Here is a 15,640-nt window from a genome sequence, read left to right as displayed (position 1 = left end):
TGTAGACTTATCCTTCAAGTATGTTCTTACAGTAATTCCCTTAGGGTGAAGTTACATCATATGAAACATATACATAGGAGAAGACACGGGCTTAAAAGACAGCAATCCTTTCTGTGCATGAAGATAATCAGTAGGGTTATCAGCACTTTCTGATAGATTTTTTTTTATTACTATACTTTCCCTGTATTTGCTCATATGTGTATACATTGTACTCACACTACTTTCCTTAGGGTCCAGTCACATCATGTTATACACATACATAGGGTAAGTAGCAGTTTTGAAGCAGAGCAATCATTTCTCGCATAAAGATAATCAGTTCTGAACTCTTTCTGCTACTACTTCTGCTTTTTTGCTTACTTTTTTTTTTTTTTATTTGTATATAGTTCAATGAACCTTTACAAAATAGCACATTATTACAAACAAAAAATTCAAATAACCAGACAAAATACAAAACATCTCAATAAAACTAATAAAAGTAGAACAAAGCTTTAACACAATTTTCAAAAGAAAGCAACCCAATAACAAACAAATTTAACACTGAAATAACAAAATCTCTTTCTCAATTACTTTCAAGAACTCTACTAAGGCAAAGATTAATGCTTACTTTACTTTCCCTGTATATACCCATATTTGTATGTGTTGTTGTCTCTTTGTGTTTTGTCTGTGATAATGCAATTATGTAGTAAGTGGGTTTTATTAGCTACTTATTACATGTTTCACAGTACGCAAAACTCTAATAAGAAAGCAGTTATCATTTCATTATTCAACATGTCAAGATTATGAATATTGCACCTTCATCATGTATGCTACAAAGAATACCTATGTTTCTGCATGAGTAGCTTAGTATACTGGATAGAACTTCATAATAGAATGCTATTCATATAAATGCATTGCTTAATGCACTAATTAGCTAATGATATTTATTCCAATTACCCTTGACACTTTTTTGTCAACATTATAATCAGAATTAATGTTTTAACAACGATTTTTTACTGAATTTCATAGGTTTTTATTAGTCCAACTTAACCATAACGTCCCCTTAACAATATATTACCATGGCCGTGTAGTTATGGTTAAGTTGCTGTTTCCATAGGAAGAGCACTTTTTGGGCGGCTTATACCTCCGCTTCCTCTGGATGAATAATCACCAAACTTTGAAGAAAAAGTATATGGGCCACTCTGAATTTCTTTGCAAAATCCGGTGATGTTTGGTCCAGGGGGGGAAAAGTTATTGGGAGGGTCCCAAAACGTCTTTCTTTCCCATAGACTGAATGGGTGAAAACTTTGCGCACGACTACAGCCCAAACCGCTGGATGGATTTCAACCAAATTTGCAGCAGGGGCTTGGTCGCGAAAGCGTGCTTTTGTAAATTTTGTGACAATGCATCCAGTAGTTCCCTTAAAAACGATAAAAAGTATGTCTCTACAAATTAGTGATATCTATGTCCGCTCCGCGGTCACACTTCCCTGTTCGCTCCGTGGAGAAGATTGCAATTGGTTATTCCGTGGCGTGCTGGCCTCGACCATGTTACACTTTCACTGATTGGTTGTGGCACAGCGTGAAGTGCGTCTTAATCTTTCAATACGTCTGCCATGTTTACTTCGTTTTCTGTTGAACGTGGACATCGCCGCTAATATACTTAAACGAAGAAGACACCAATGCACTTGTTACACTTATGTAACACTGTTTCAAAGGGTGAGTGTTAATGAGACTTGGTAGTAGAAAGTGAAACATTGAAGTATTCTTGTTAGCACTGTCGTACAGTACAGTGAAACTTGCTACTCATTGTACGAAATGAACTTACTGCGTCCATTTTACAATACACAAACAACATTACTGCGGTCAGACTGGTGGGAATCTGAGGCAGCCACCTGCTCTATTTCGTACTCAAGCAGTTCTGCGCGTGTACGGGAGCAGTGGTTCTCATGAATAGCTGCTGATATGTTGTTGCAAAATGAGAATATATTTGCATTCGCAGTGAAGGCCACTTGATTTTCTGTTTGAAATACGAGCTCAGTACGGCCGCATGTTTGTCGACAGCCATATGGGTCAGTTGTTTTTTAACCTTGATGGTCCAGGGAAAGAGCAGAAAAAATGTAGGGAGTAGCAGTTAGAAAAACATATCGTTTGATAAGGTTATGCTTCAAAAACGTTTGCACCAACCATGAAATATTAGTTACACTACTGTCTGACTGCAGCTAACGCAATGGAGCCGGTCCACATCATGTAAGTGAATTTTTCCCGCCTATATACCGAATTGACATAACATTTTTACTTTGGGGGAAAACAAAATATTTTTTCCTAATGTATTATAAGGTTTACGTGGTGTTGAATTTTTTTTTCCCATTATGGACATTGCACATTGTCGCCGTTTGTAGGGTGCCAGTACATTTCCCCAAATTAAATTATTATTTAGTAATAAAAGTATGTGTTACAACTTTGTTTTGTGCAGAGGTTGCGTATTGATATACGTTTCATTTACGCTTTTCCCCTCAGATACTTCCTTCCCTATTGTGATTATCACGGATTACAGGTGCCGAGTGACGGCTTTTTTAATCGTCAAATGAAACTGTTCATTACCGGTTGTCTGTGCGTCATCATTCAGTGGGATGATCGTGTTGGACCTCTATGTCCTTACACTGCTGTCGCAATAAGAAGTGACATTCCATCCTTTCTGGTGGTGTAGATAACAGCGGTTGACATCGTCTTGCACAACAATGTTGGAGGAAAACAACTACTGTGGCCGCAATGCTTACTTTCTGTGTGTGAAAGAAACCAACGTGCCCAATGCCATTTTCATTGTCGACGAAAGACAGAAACATACCATTTGTATGGAAATGTGCATAGGGCAATCATTTCTCACAGTTCATTGTGAAACACAACTGCTTTACTAATTGCTTACGGTGATGATTTCGCTCAGTTTATTGTGAAATAAAACTACTTTACAAATTTTTAAATGTCAGTGTTTTTTTACAAATTTACTCTCTGTTTTCATAATGTGGCATGCTACGTTGCATGTTGTCATGTGTTCTTTTGTAGGTGCTACATCACGGCACGTACGTCAATATGGACACATTTATTTAAGCAAGGAGAAAGGTACTGCATACCCCACTTGCTTTGGATACGGGAGGGTCAGGCCCATCTCCTATCCTTTAGTGCCGTCAAGCCAATTTCTGTCACCGTCAGATCAATTTCTGTCACCCAGATGCCCTATTAACCAACATTAGCTCAGAATAATTACTATCTTCTTTAAACCGGGAAAATGAGGTAAGGTGCACTGAAAGTGTTTGGTGCACAGAAATGTTTGTAGAATAATACCTGGTTACACCCTTCCAATACACATATCTTCACAACCTTCGACCTGTGCCACTTACGAAATTATGTGTTGATCGGTGAGTGGTAATGGTGTTGCTTCCAGTATTTCTAACGTCATTGCACTTCCCATCACAGAGTTTGTTTCAGATTTTATGTAAACGTAAGTAGACTATTCCTTTGCGTTTATAAGCACATTTTTACAGAAAAAAATTACTACATGTACAACACATGTATGTAAAGGTCATTGACAACACCCAAAAAGGTTTATGTTGTGCATGTGATAGTGTTTTGATATTTAAAAAGTGTACTCATGTACATAACAAATCAATGGTACAGCTTCCGTCTCTGAGGGGTAGCCTCTATGTATGGTTAGTGGCCACAATGTCAGGGATGTGGCTACTGGCCATTACTGGAAGGGATACAACATTGCATTGAGGTTGCCATGTCCACCAGGGACTGCCTTTCTGGTAAAGGTGTTGCTCATAACCATACATTTCTCAAGAAACACAAATGTGGTGCTGCCTTTACGGTCACACAGTTTAATTTTTACTTTCTGTAGCCTGCAATGGAAAGCGGAGAAGGGTTTCTATCCAACACCAGTCTTCCCTTTCTATGGTGGCCATCTTGAAAAAGGATTTGTTTTCTTCAGCCGGCAACGCCGGAGGCATTCCGGTTGAAGACAAAAAATCCTCTTTCTTGGTAGCACGGGTTACACGGGTTACTGCTGTAAAATCTTGATTTCTTATGGCATTCATCCCCCACTCTTTGGGGAGGAATGGGGGTTAATGATCCAGATAAGTCGGTATGCACTCTTGCTTATATTGTGTTGCACGCTTGCCTTGTGGAGTTCTGTGCCGGAAATGTTCCATTTTCACGTTTGTACAAGAATATACAATGTACTTCCCCACTATCACCCAGTTACACATGTCATTGTGAAGTGCGTATGACTTTTCGAAGACACCCCCATGCTGTGCACCAGCAAATGATAATGTGGAATTCTTCGGAAGGTGGGTAGTTACTTCAAATGTTCCTTTACAGTAGTATTCTTATGTGTTACTATTAGAACCCTGATAAATGTAGTACAACATTTTTGTTAACGTGCTGGTATGATGTATTTACACTACTAAAAACCTATGGCATTCAGTTAAAAAAACTGTTAAAGGGACGTTATGGTTACGTTGCCCTCCCAAAAACCTGTAAAATTCACTACAAAAAAACTTTGTTGAAAGGAAGTTGTGCTTAAGTTGCCCTACGAAAAACCTGTGCACTTCACTAAAAAAAAATGTTCGCCCTCCCCATAATGGTTCAAATTAAAACCGAAAGAACCCTGAAATTCGCCAGTTATGGCAGACTGAGCCCCCATACTTGCCATCACCACTGTGCACTGCTAACAGTCACACCCAGAACATGAAAGATGTCATCTCAAATGTAACTGATGACATCACTGACGACATCACATCAGGGTTTGGTCTCAGCTCATGGTCCACATACATGTGGAAATGAGCAGGCTTGAAACACACAATTAATTTGTATACATGAAGATAAGCATTAATGCTATTAACATTTTCTGATGATGCTGTTTCTTTCTTCCTTACTTTAGTTTCCCTGTATGTGTCTCTGATTTGTATGCATTGTGGTTCTTCATATGTATTGTTTGTACTAGCACAAGTGTTGTAAGTCTTAAATTGTTAGCTAGTTATTACATGTTTAACATTACTCAAAACTCTGATAAGGTAGCATTCATTATTGTACTATCCAAAATCACAATATTATAAATATCGTACTTCTATGGTGCATGCTGCAGTCATTGCCTATGTTTATATATGATTAGGTTTCTGTGTTAACAACACTCCAATACAATGATTTTAGATGAGTACATTCTTTAATAGATGAAGTATTTCATGATAGGTCTCCCGATCACCCCGGACATCTTGCTACCAATAATATAAACACAACCGTTTGTAGGGACTTTTCATCAAAATTTATTTGACATGTGATGTCATCAATGACATTTATGATGTCATCTTTGATGTCCTGGGTGTTAGTCTTAGCAGCGCACGGTGGTGGCGTGAGTTATGGTTGCTTAGCTTACCATAACTGGCGAATTTCTGGGGGTTTTCGGTTTTACTTGTAACCATAACATCCCTTTTGACAAAGTTTTTTTCATTGAATATATATATATATATATATATATATATATATATATATATATATATATATATATATATATATATGTATATATATATATATGTATATATATATATATATATGTATATATATATATATATATATATATATATATATATATATATATATATATATATATATATTACATGGCCTGCGGTAGCAGCCATGTAGTTATGGTTAAGTTGCTAATCCCATAGGAAGGGCCCTTTTTGTACGGCTTATAACTTTGATCCCCCTAGACAAATCCTCACCAAAATGTGCAAATAAATTATATGGCCCACTATTTTTTTCCCATAGAGTGAATGGGGAAAAAACTTTTCTCACGGCTACAGCACAAACTGCTGGATGGATGTCCACCAAATTTGTGGCAGGAGCAGTGGCTTGGCCCCAAAAGTGTAATTTAGTAAATTTGGTGGAAATCCGTAGTTTTTCTTTTTTTAAAACGACCAAAAAGTAGGTCTCAAAAAATGAGTGATTTGCTAATCGCCTGCGTCATGTTCGCGGACATGTGACGTGTTCGCTGATTGGCTGGGCTGAAGCGTGAGGTGCGTCAGATTTTTGGAAATGCACGCCATCTTGGATTCATGGACATCGGCTGGTGTCCGCGGACATCACAGTAAAAACAGATTAAAAAACACAACATTGCACTTGTCAAATTTATCAAATAAAAACGGGTGTTTTTTGCAATCCTGAGAAGTTCAGGGACACTTCAAATGTTTGGGGACAGTTTTTGGATGGCTTATAACTTTGGTGCTACTTAATTGCAAATTTTGCAATTATATTCCTGACCTGATCCCGAATGAGTTTGCAAAGTTTGGTGGGATTCTATCAAGAGGGGGCAAAACTAGAGGGGGTCCCAAAATTATGTAAAGGCTTATAAATGAGGTGCAATTTGACAAATCTACACTTAATTTGGCAAACTGATAATGCATATGGATATAAAGGTTTTTGTGAAGTTTGGTCAGATTTTGTCAAGAGGGGGCAAAATTAGAGGGGGGTCCCAAAATAATGTAAAAACTTATAAATGAGGTGCCATTTGACAAATCTATACAAAGGTTTGCAAAAAGATTATAGATCTATATATACATGTTTTCGTAAAGTCTGAATGGATTTTGTCAAGTGGGGGCTAGGTTATATGACGATTGTATGTGCACACATTTGACACTTTTGAAAAAATAAAACATGAGTGGATTTCCAGCAAACCTGTGTAAGGAGCATTGGCAAGGATCTGAAAGCATGGTTTTGCAAATGTGCCCGTGTTTTATTTTTTGACAAGTGTCATAATGTAGGTACAAACAATAGTGATATATCTTTGGTGACTGAGGTGTAGCCTGTAGCCATGGGCAGTGGCCAGTTGTCTAGGTCATGGAATAAGATCATGATCCGGACAATCTGGCTACTGGCCATGACTACGAGGGACAACATATGGGGTTAAAGTGGCCATGTCCACTTGGGACTGGCTTTGTGGTGCAGTTATTCGAAATTGGGATAGATTTGAAAGGGAAGAAGAAAAATATGCTTGTGGTAATAAGGTCATAGGGTTCTCTTCTCGTCTTCTACAGGCTTCTGGAAAGCGAAGAGGGGCCCTGTATGGAACCCTGCCTTCCCTTTCCATGGTGGCCATCTTGGAAACAGGCTTAGATGGAAAGCGAAGAGGGGTCCTGTATGGAACCCTGCCTTCCCTTACGATGGTGGCCGTCTTGGAAAAGGATTTTCCTTCCTACACCGGGATGCCACAGGCGTCCCGGTGTAGGAAGAAAAATCCTTTTTTTCAGCACCCTTGGTTCCAGGGGCTGGAATGGGGGGATAATGGTCCAGAGACCTCATTATACACCCTTGCTTCGCTTGGGCTGATAACTTGGGCTGCCGGCCCGGTATCCACCGTTCCAGCCCTGGAAAGGAGGATGACGCCACAATATTCCCATTAGCATCACACAAAATGCAAATGGAAATGTTGGAAAATCTTATTAAGTCTATGTACTTTAATGAGAAATATAAAGTAGATGGAGTCTATACGTTTTTTTATTTAGTTCTATTTTTTAACTGTGAAAGGTGTTTCCGAAAGGGACATTTCTTTTGTTGTTTTGTTATGTATTTTCTTTTTTTGGCAACAGAGCTAAGAACGAAATGTGGGGAGGAAATGAGGGAAGAGGCACCAAACACTAATATGGAGGGGTAGGTGGACAGGGGAAAATGTTGAGTGTGTGTTATTTCTAAGGTCAGGGCAGTGTTTCTCATGCTCCTTGATTAAAGCAGTGGTGGTGGCTCTTGGGGAAGAGGGATGGCAACAGCTGATGTCATTTTAAGATAAATAGCAGTTTTGCTAAAAGTATGTACTGTGTACTAGATTGTTAATGGATAATGAGTAGGAATAGGTGTTGGAGCTGTGCAAGGGAAATTTTGAAGTTGAAAGTTTCTAGATCAGTTGAAAATGCAATTCCGAACTGTCCGCGAAGCACGGATCTTATCGTGAAGTGCAGACGGGTTCTCGGACACGTCATCATGCCGCACACCAGCGTATGGTCATGTGGCACTGTCCGAAAGGTCCACAATGAAGTCTGATGTTGGTAGACGTCCACGGATGCAAAACTAGTTGAAATAGTTGCAAAAAGTGTATAGAAGTGTTAAAAATGATTCTAGAAGGTGTGAAATGGCAGATTTTTAAGGTGACACTTTCTAAATTGGACACAAATATTGCTATATTCGGTAAGTATGAAATTAATAAGCTGTAGGAAAATAGCACGCACTGGTAAAAACCCATGAAATTCAATGAAAAATATTTGTTAAAGGGACGTTGGTTAAGTTGTACTCATAAAAACTTCTGAAATTCAATGAAATCAGTGATGTCATCAATTATATTTGTGATGTCATCTTTGATGTCCTGGGTGTTAGTCTTAGCAGTGCACGGTGGTGGCGTGAGTTATGGTTCTTAGCTTACCATAACTGGTGAATTTCAGGTGTTTTTCGATTTTACTTGTAACCATAACATCCTTTTAACAAAGTTTTTTTACTGAATTTCATAGGTTTTTAGTAGCGCAACTTAACCATAACGTCCCTTCGACAAAGCTTTTTCATTGAATATATATATATTATGTAAATTGAATTGGAGTCTGGTGATTTGCGCTCTGCCTCCTCAACATTTGTATGTTGCTTAATATTAAGTGGTTAAATCAAAATCCTCCAGATCAGTATTCTCTAGGTTGAGATTTATTCTTGATATGGTCAGCCGACACAAGTTTTGACCTGAGTCGTTTTCAAGGCTGATCGCAAAATTCACATTACAGTCATAATAAAGTGCAGTTTGTCAATAATATGTATAAATAGAAAGTCCACGTAGTGTTAGTTGCCATGCAGGCCAAAAGAAATAGTATAAAGGTTCCAAAGAACATGTTTGCATTTGTTTGGTAACATATATGCAGAGCAAATATTTCACATTAGTTATATAAGGTTATTACATACCCAACATCAGTTCATCAATGGAGGGTCATGCAGAAGTGAATGAAAAACAGAACAAAAACAAATATTTACACCATCATGGTACATAATTGCCATTAGCATGTAATTATGTCAGTGCAATATTATACGATACACCTCACTTGGGCCAAAGCCGTTAGGTGAATGAATCTCTGCTACGTAGTATAGTCCTATGTAAACCCTGTGTTAGCCCTGTTAATAGTGAGTGAGGATTGTTTAGTATCTACAGTGTTTCTTAGCAGAGGAAATGAAGCATTTTGTGGGAAGTGTATTTAGATTTAAAATGATGCTATATCACCCATTGTGTTTGAAAGACATATGATATGCACGTTAAATGGTGAGTGATTGCTTATCCTTTCTCCTAAAGTATTAAGCGGACCCTCATTCGATCCATAGGTTTTAGCTAACCTTCGTCCTATTTCTTTACTCCTGTTCCTTATGAGATTATTGGAAGCCCTGGTCTCCCCTCTGCTCTCCACTTTTCTTGAATCCACTTCTTACTTTGACTCATTTCAATCGGGTCTCCAGCCTGGTAGGGGAACTGAATCAGTCTTGAACTCAGTGCTTGATGACCTGGCTTGATGGTGGACCAGGGGGATGCCGGCACATTTGTTTTTTTAGATCTGTCGGCTGCATTCAACACTGTCGACCATCCTACCCTGATATCCCGGCTGTCTACTGCCAGGCTGTCTGGTAGAGTTCTGGACTGGTTTGTCTCCTTACTTGCCGACCGATCACAATCAGTTTCACTCCCTCCCTTTCTTTCTAGGCCAGTTTTATTATCTCGTGGTATCCTGCAGGGATCTACCCTCTCTCTGATTTTGTTTAACTTGTATATTAGGCATCTTCTGGCTCTCATCTGCTCCCATGGTTTCTGTTACTATTCCTATGCCGACAACACTCAAATTCTGGTCCACCTTGATCTTAATCAGGTCAATACAGTAGTCGGTTTAGGATGTGTCTTCAGGAGGTTGGGTAATGGATGTCATCTAATTGGCTCAAATTAAATGGCAGTAAGACGAGGTGCTGGTGGTTGGGACAACTTTGCCTCTTCTTTTTTGGACCAATGACTGCTGGCCGGCATCCCTTGGTCCTCTCCCGGTTCCTGTGGCATCCATAAGGAACTTGGGGGTTGTTATTTCCTCCTCCCTAGCTATGGATGCCCAGGTAGCTACATTATGTAAATTGTGCATACTCATGAAAGTCCTCCCTTTTGTGCCGGAAAAATGTCAGGCTCGGGTGGTAGCAGCACTCGTCCTGAGCGGTTTAGACTACTGCAATTCACTGTATCTCACCCAGCCTCGTTATGTGATTTATCAGCTTCAGCTATTGCAGAATGCTGCTGTCAAAGTTATTCTCCGGCCTCCAACTGGTGCCCACATTACCCCTCTGTTAAGGCACCTCCATTGGCTTCCGGTGGGAAAGAGGATATTATTCAAATCCTTGTGCATGGTGCATCAAGCTTTTAATGGCCTGAGGCTGGAATACATTCAAGGAAAATTCCCCCACTATGCACCAACGAAGTGCCTTCGCTCACTCTCTGCTTTTCTGGTTAAGGTTCCCCATTTTAGATTGACCCATATTGGCAGCCGTGCGTTCTCGGTGGCTGCCACTAAGTCTTGGAATGCTATTCCTCAAGCACTGCGGATGACAGTTGACCACTTAACCTTTTCGGCATCTGCTCAAAACATTTGTGTTCTAAATCTGGTTTTTAGTCAGCTCCATTCACATTTCAGTGCTGGGATGCCTTCGGGCATTTGTGCGTTCTATAAATGATTTTAACATAACATTACATCTTCCTGGTGAAATAAGTCATAGCCAATATTGCAATTAAACTGCCTCAAGGTTTGCCAATATTTTGCGCGAGAATTATAAAATTTAGGCCATGAATGTAAATGAAAATAATACTGTATAGTATCTGTAGTCGCTCTTTTAATATTAGATAGTTTTTTTTTGCATAAGCACAGTGGTAGCTTAAATGTACCTCATTCAGATGCATCTATAAAAAAGTAAATTGAATAGCAGTGAGGAAGTTGCTTGACAGGGTTGCAAAAAACAAAAGACGAAAAGGTCCTTATCACGCATACTATACGGTATTATTTTCATTTACATTCATGACTGTTACATACGCCTCATGTCTGGCATGCACAGTGACGTGAGGCTCACGTTTAATAAAGGGCCTGCCCTGCCGGAAGGCTGGTAGTTCCGGCCATGAGCCAGAGCAAGGATGTTTTGTCCTTTGTTCGCTCCTCTGCAGGGCCCCCAACACAGGCCCTGATCATCCCTCCCACCGCCGGCTGCACCGGCAGGCAGGAACACAACACTGGTGAAGAGATAAGGGAGCTGAACACACACACAGTTGTTCCCAACCTATAACTCAGCCCACACGCTCACAGCACCAGCACATTTTTTGAGACACGGTGGCGGTACCATCAGCCATACAAAACATCCACAAAAAAAACAACTCCCAAAAAAATTCATCCATCCAAAAAGATAACCCAGAATTCAGTGGATGTCACTGGGGAATTTATTTTTTCTCTCTCCTTGTGCTTCATTGCAAAGCAGCACAGAGAGTGCCACTGTGCCACCCGAAGGAATACTGAGAAGCTGGCAAATCATTGGTGCCACACCACTGACCAGCAAACAGAGGTGATGAGGAATCCATCGCTGCCCACACACATAAGGGGGTGATTCCAGCACCAGGGCATCATGACAACTGGCCTTTCCACGCCCAGGCCCAGTACACCATCAAGGATCGCTGCATTACTGATGCCACTAGCGCCGTCTCCTCGACCTCATGGAGGGGCCACAGCTGCGCTGGGCCTTTCGACTCCTACGCCGATCCATCATCAGTGGGACCATGCTGGATGCTGTGGATCCAAAAGTTCGATATGGCGATGGACTGCAAGGACATTACAACGCCCAGAAAGATAAGGTGACACCTTCTGCTCAACATGGATGATGATGTCCTACGCTTTTTCAACAAGCTGGTCATTGACGATGGTGCGGACATATACCAACTGGCCAAAGACGCTCTTACAGCACATTTCATGCCACAGTTGAATCCGGACTACGAAACCTTCAATTTCTACACCACAGTACAGATGGAGGATGAAACACTGGACACTTACCACACAAAGCTTTGGAAACTAGCACTCTCCTGTGAATTTGACAACATTAAAAAGCAAATAAGGTGCCAGATCATCAACGTCATGCACTCTGAGAAACTACGCAGAATCGTGTTGGTTGAAAAGGGCATCGCCTTAGCCAGAATCTTTGAATATGGATGCCAAAGAGAGTTGTTTCATGTGAGGGCTTTACACATGGGCACCACACTACAGGAGCTCCAACTGGTGCCAACGACTGCGTTGATAGCACAGATCACCAACCGCCAAGCACCAAGGGAAGACCACAATGAGTGTGGATGGTGTGGTGGTGCATGTCATGGAAGAAGAAACTGCCCAGAGCAGGGAACCATGTGTGGGCATGTGGCTGGAAGGACCACTACGCACATGTCTGCAGATCTTCAGGGCAGCCTCAACGCCCACAACCACAACCGCAACAAGCTAAAGCCTTCTACAAGAAAAAGAAGCAAGCAGATCCGTGTCATATAGAGGCTGACAACTTGCCAACAGATGAATCAGAAGATGACGATGGCGACCCAACAACAGACGTGGGGTCTGGGGGAACGAGAAGAAGAAGAAAGTTCCATTTGATCTCAGCAGTTGAGCACAGAAGCACAGAGCCGAGGAAAAGACAGAGAAGACACAAATGCCTTGCGTTCATACAGGGTCAGGAGACATTCATGACGATAGACACCAGAGCATCAGTAAATGTCATGCCATCAACAATGTTCCGGACACTGCATCAGCGCCCTGATGTCAGGTCACTGAAACACTCTTGTTTGCCTACGGATGCATGACGCCACTACCAGTGGAAGGGAGCTTCAGAACGACACTAAGCAGCGGTGACAGAGTCCTCAAATCAAAGATATATGTTGTCAATGCAGGAATTGAAAGCCTTTTTAGTGCGGATGCAGCGCAAGACCTAGGACTGATTCCGGTTAATCTGTGACTTCGCATACTCAACGGACATTTCCCACCTCTTAGAGGAGTACCCGGGCATCCTCAACGGCATCGGATGTTTGAAAGGCAAACTCATAAAGCTTCACATCGACCAGACGGTACAGCCCCGGCCGGTACGCCACAGGAGAACCCCATTTCATATGAGAGACCTGGTCGAAAAGGAGTTACGCCAACTCAAAAAGGCTGGCATGATTGAACAAGTCACAGGACCAACGCCTTGGGTCTTGCCTATGGTGGTAATGAAGAAACTGAAGCAACCGGGGAAAGTAAAGATTTGCATTGATATGCGCCTACCAACTGTAGCAATCAAAAGGGAGCGTCACATAACCCCCACGTTAGATGAGATAATTACGGACCTCACAGGGTCGCAAGTTTTCTTGAAAATTCACCTGAACGCTGGATACCACAAGTTGAAACTACACTGCGACTCAAGGTACATCACAACCTTCTCCACAGACCTGGGTCTATGCCAGTACAAGGGACTGAGTTTCGGCATCTCCTCAGAGGAGGAGGTGTTCCACGAGGCCGTCCAGGAAGTTATCCAGGGAATAGCAGGGGTGCTGAATGTCAGTGACAACATCCTTATCCATGGCAGCGACAGGCAGGAACACATGTGTCAACTTGAGATGGTGATCAGCAGGCTGGAGACTGCAGTCCTAACCATCCACCGGGAAAAATGCGAGTCCCTGAAAGAGGAGATAATATTCTTCAGGTATGACTTCAACAGTGACGGAGTGTCAGCCAACCCACAAAAGGTTGCGGACATTAAGGAGGCCTCACCTCCGACAACACCCACAGAGGATTGCAGTTTCTTGGGGATGGCAACCTATTGCGGGAGGTTCATCCCCAACCCGGCAACAATGTCCGAGCTGTCAGGGAGATCACCATGTCGAACACCGAATGAAACTGGATCTCTGAATGCCAGGAGGTGTTCGAGCGAATCAAGACGTCGGTGTCATCGGAAACAACAATGGCATATTATGACCCAACGTTGATGACTGAGCTATAAATTGATGCTAGCCCTGTCAGCCTTGGAGCTATCCTTGTTCAAATATCACAGACAGGCGAAACAAAGCCCATCACATATGTCTCTCGAGCCCTCACACCCACTTAACAGCGATACTCACACATCGAGAAGGAGGCCCTAGCGGTGCTCTGGGGTTGACGCCATTTCTAAATCGACCTTTATGAATTGAAATTCAGGGCCTACACAGATCATAAGCCTCTCATCCCAATCTTCAGAGGGTCATCAGCACACCCTCCGGCCAGAATTGGGAAGTGGCTGCTCCACCTTCAGCAGTATGAGTTTGAGTTGGCCTACGAAGCAGCACGGACATTCCAACAGATTTCCTATCTAGGCACCCGATGGCTGTGACCTTGGGGGTAGTGAATGAAGCAGAGGAAACGTAGGAGCACATATGCCAAATCATTCACACCATGAAGCCCAAGGCGGTCGGCATCGAACATTTTTTGGAGCCCACGCACACTGACCCTTGCTGCGACATAGTCAAGAACACCATCATATTGAGTGATTGGAAATCCTTCCCCTGCCATGTACATAACCGCACCCCAGCGTCCAGAGAATTCCTTAATGGCATTTTCCCAGTACGACAGGAATTGTCCATCACCAGCGAAAGGTTGATCCTGAGGGGCACCCGCATTGTGGTGCTGGCACACGAAGGCCACCAGGGAATGGTCAGGACAAAGGCCAGAATACGACACTGGGTGTGGTTTCCTCACATTGACACCAAGGTAGAGCAAGACATTATATCCTGCCTCCCCTTACCAAATCACAGAAGCACCTCCAAACCCTGAACCTATACGGTCGGCAGAGCATGGGTCATCGAGGTGGGATGCCATCCACGTCGACTTCTGCACAGTACACGAAGGAACATACCTGCTGGTGGCCATTGACGACCACTCACGTTACCCAGAAGTGGAGATCATATCCTCGACAGCAGCGGGGACAGTGATACCTGCACTCGAGAAGATGTTTGCGATACATGGCCTGCCAAGACGCATCAGGAGCGACAATTGACCACCATTCCAGGGGACAGAGCTCAGGAAATACCTGGACGATTTGCACATCAAACATCACCACATCACGCCATGGTGGCCACAGGCGAATGGCGATGTGGAGAGATTCATGCGGACAATAAACAAAGTCCTACACATATCCAGGGCTCAAAACAGCCACTGGAGAGTGGACCTATACAGATTCCCGATGGAACTACCGGGTGATGCCCCACAGCTCCACCAACTTACCCCCGACGGACCTCTTGTACGGGACATTGGTAAACTCAACTATACCACACCACCCGCGCAGAGGAGTAGACACCTTCCACAGCGACCGCACTCAACCAAGGAGAGCGGCAGCAAACGAACACATGAGCATCAGGAGGCATGCAAGAAGGTCGAGACACAAGGTCGGTGATCACATATTCGTGCTGCGAAATCCCACAAAGTCCAATCTTTAAACACAGTATGACTGGGCACCCTGGACAGTGACCCGAATGGAAGGAACAATAGTGACAGCAGCAGGAGGGCAACATATGATTGCCAGGAATGCTTTGTGGTTCA

The sequence above is a fragment of the Ambystoma mexicanum genome, chromosome 6p, assembly GCF_040938575.1.
Source record: "Ambystoma mexicanum isolate Mex_15411 chromosome 6p, UKY_AmexF1_1, whole genome shotgun sequence".
Classification (NCBI taxonomy): Eukaryota; Metazoa; Chordata; class Amphibia; order Caudata; family Ambystomatidae; genus Ambystoma; species Ambystoma mexicanum.
The sequence above is the reverse complement of the archived record's forward strand: the minus strand, read 5'-3'. Positions refer to the sequence as shown.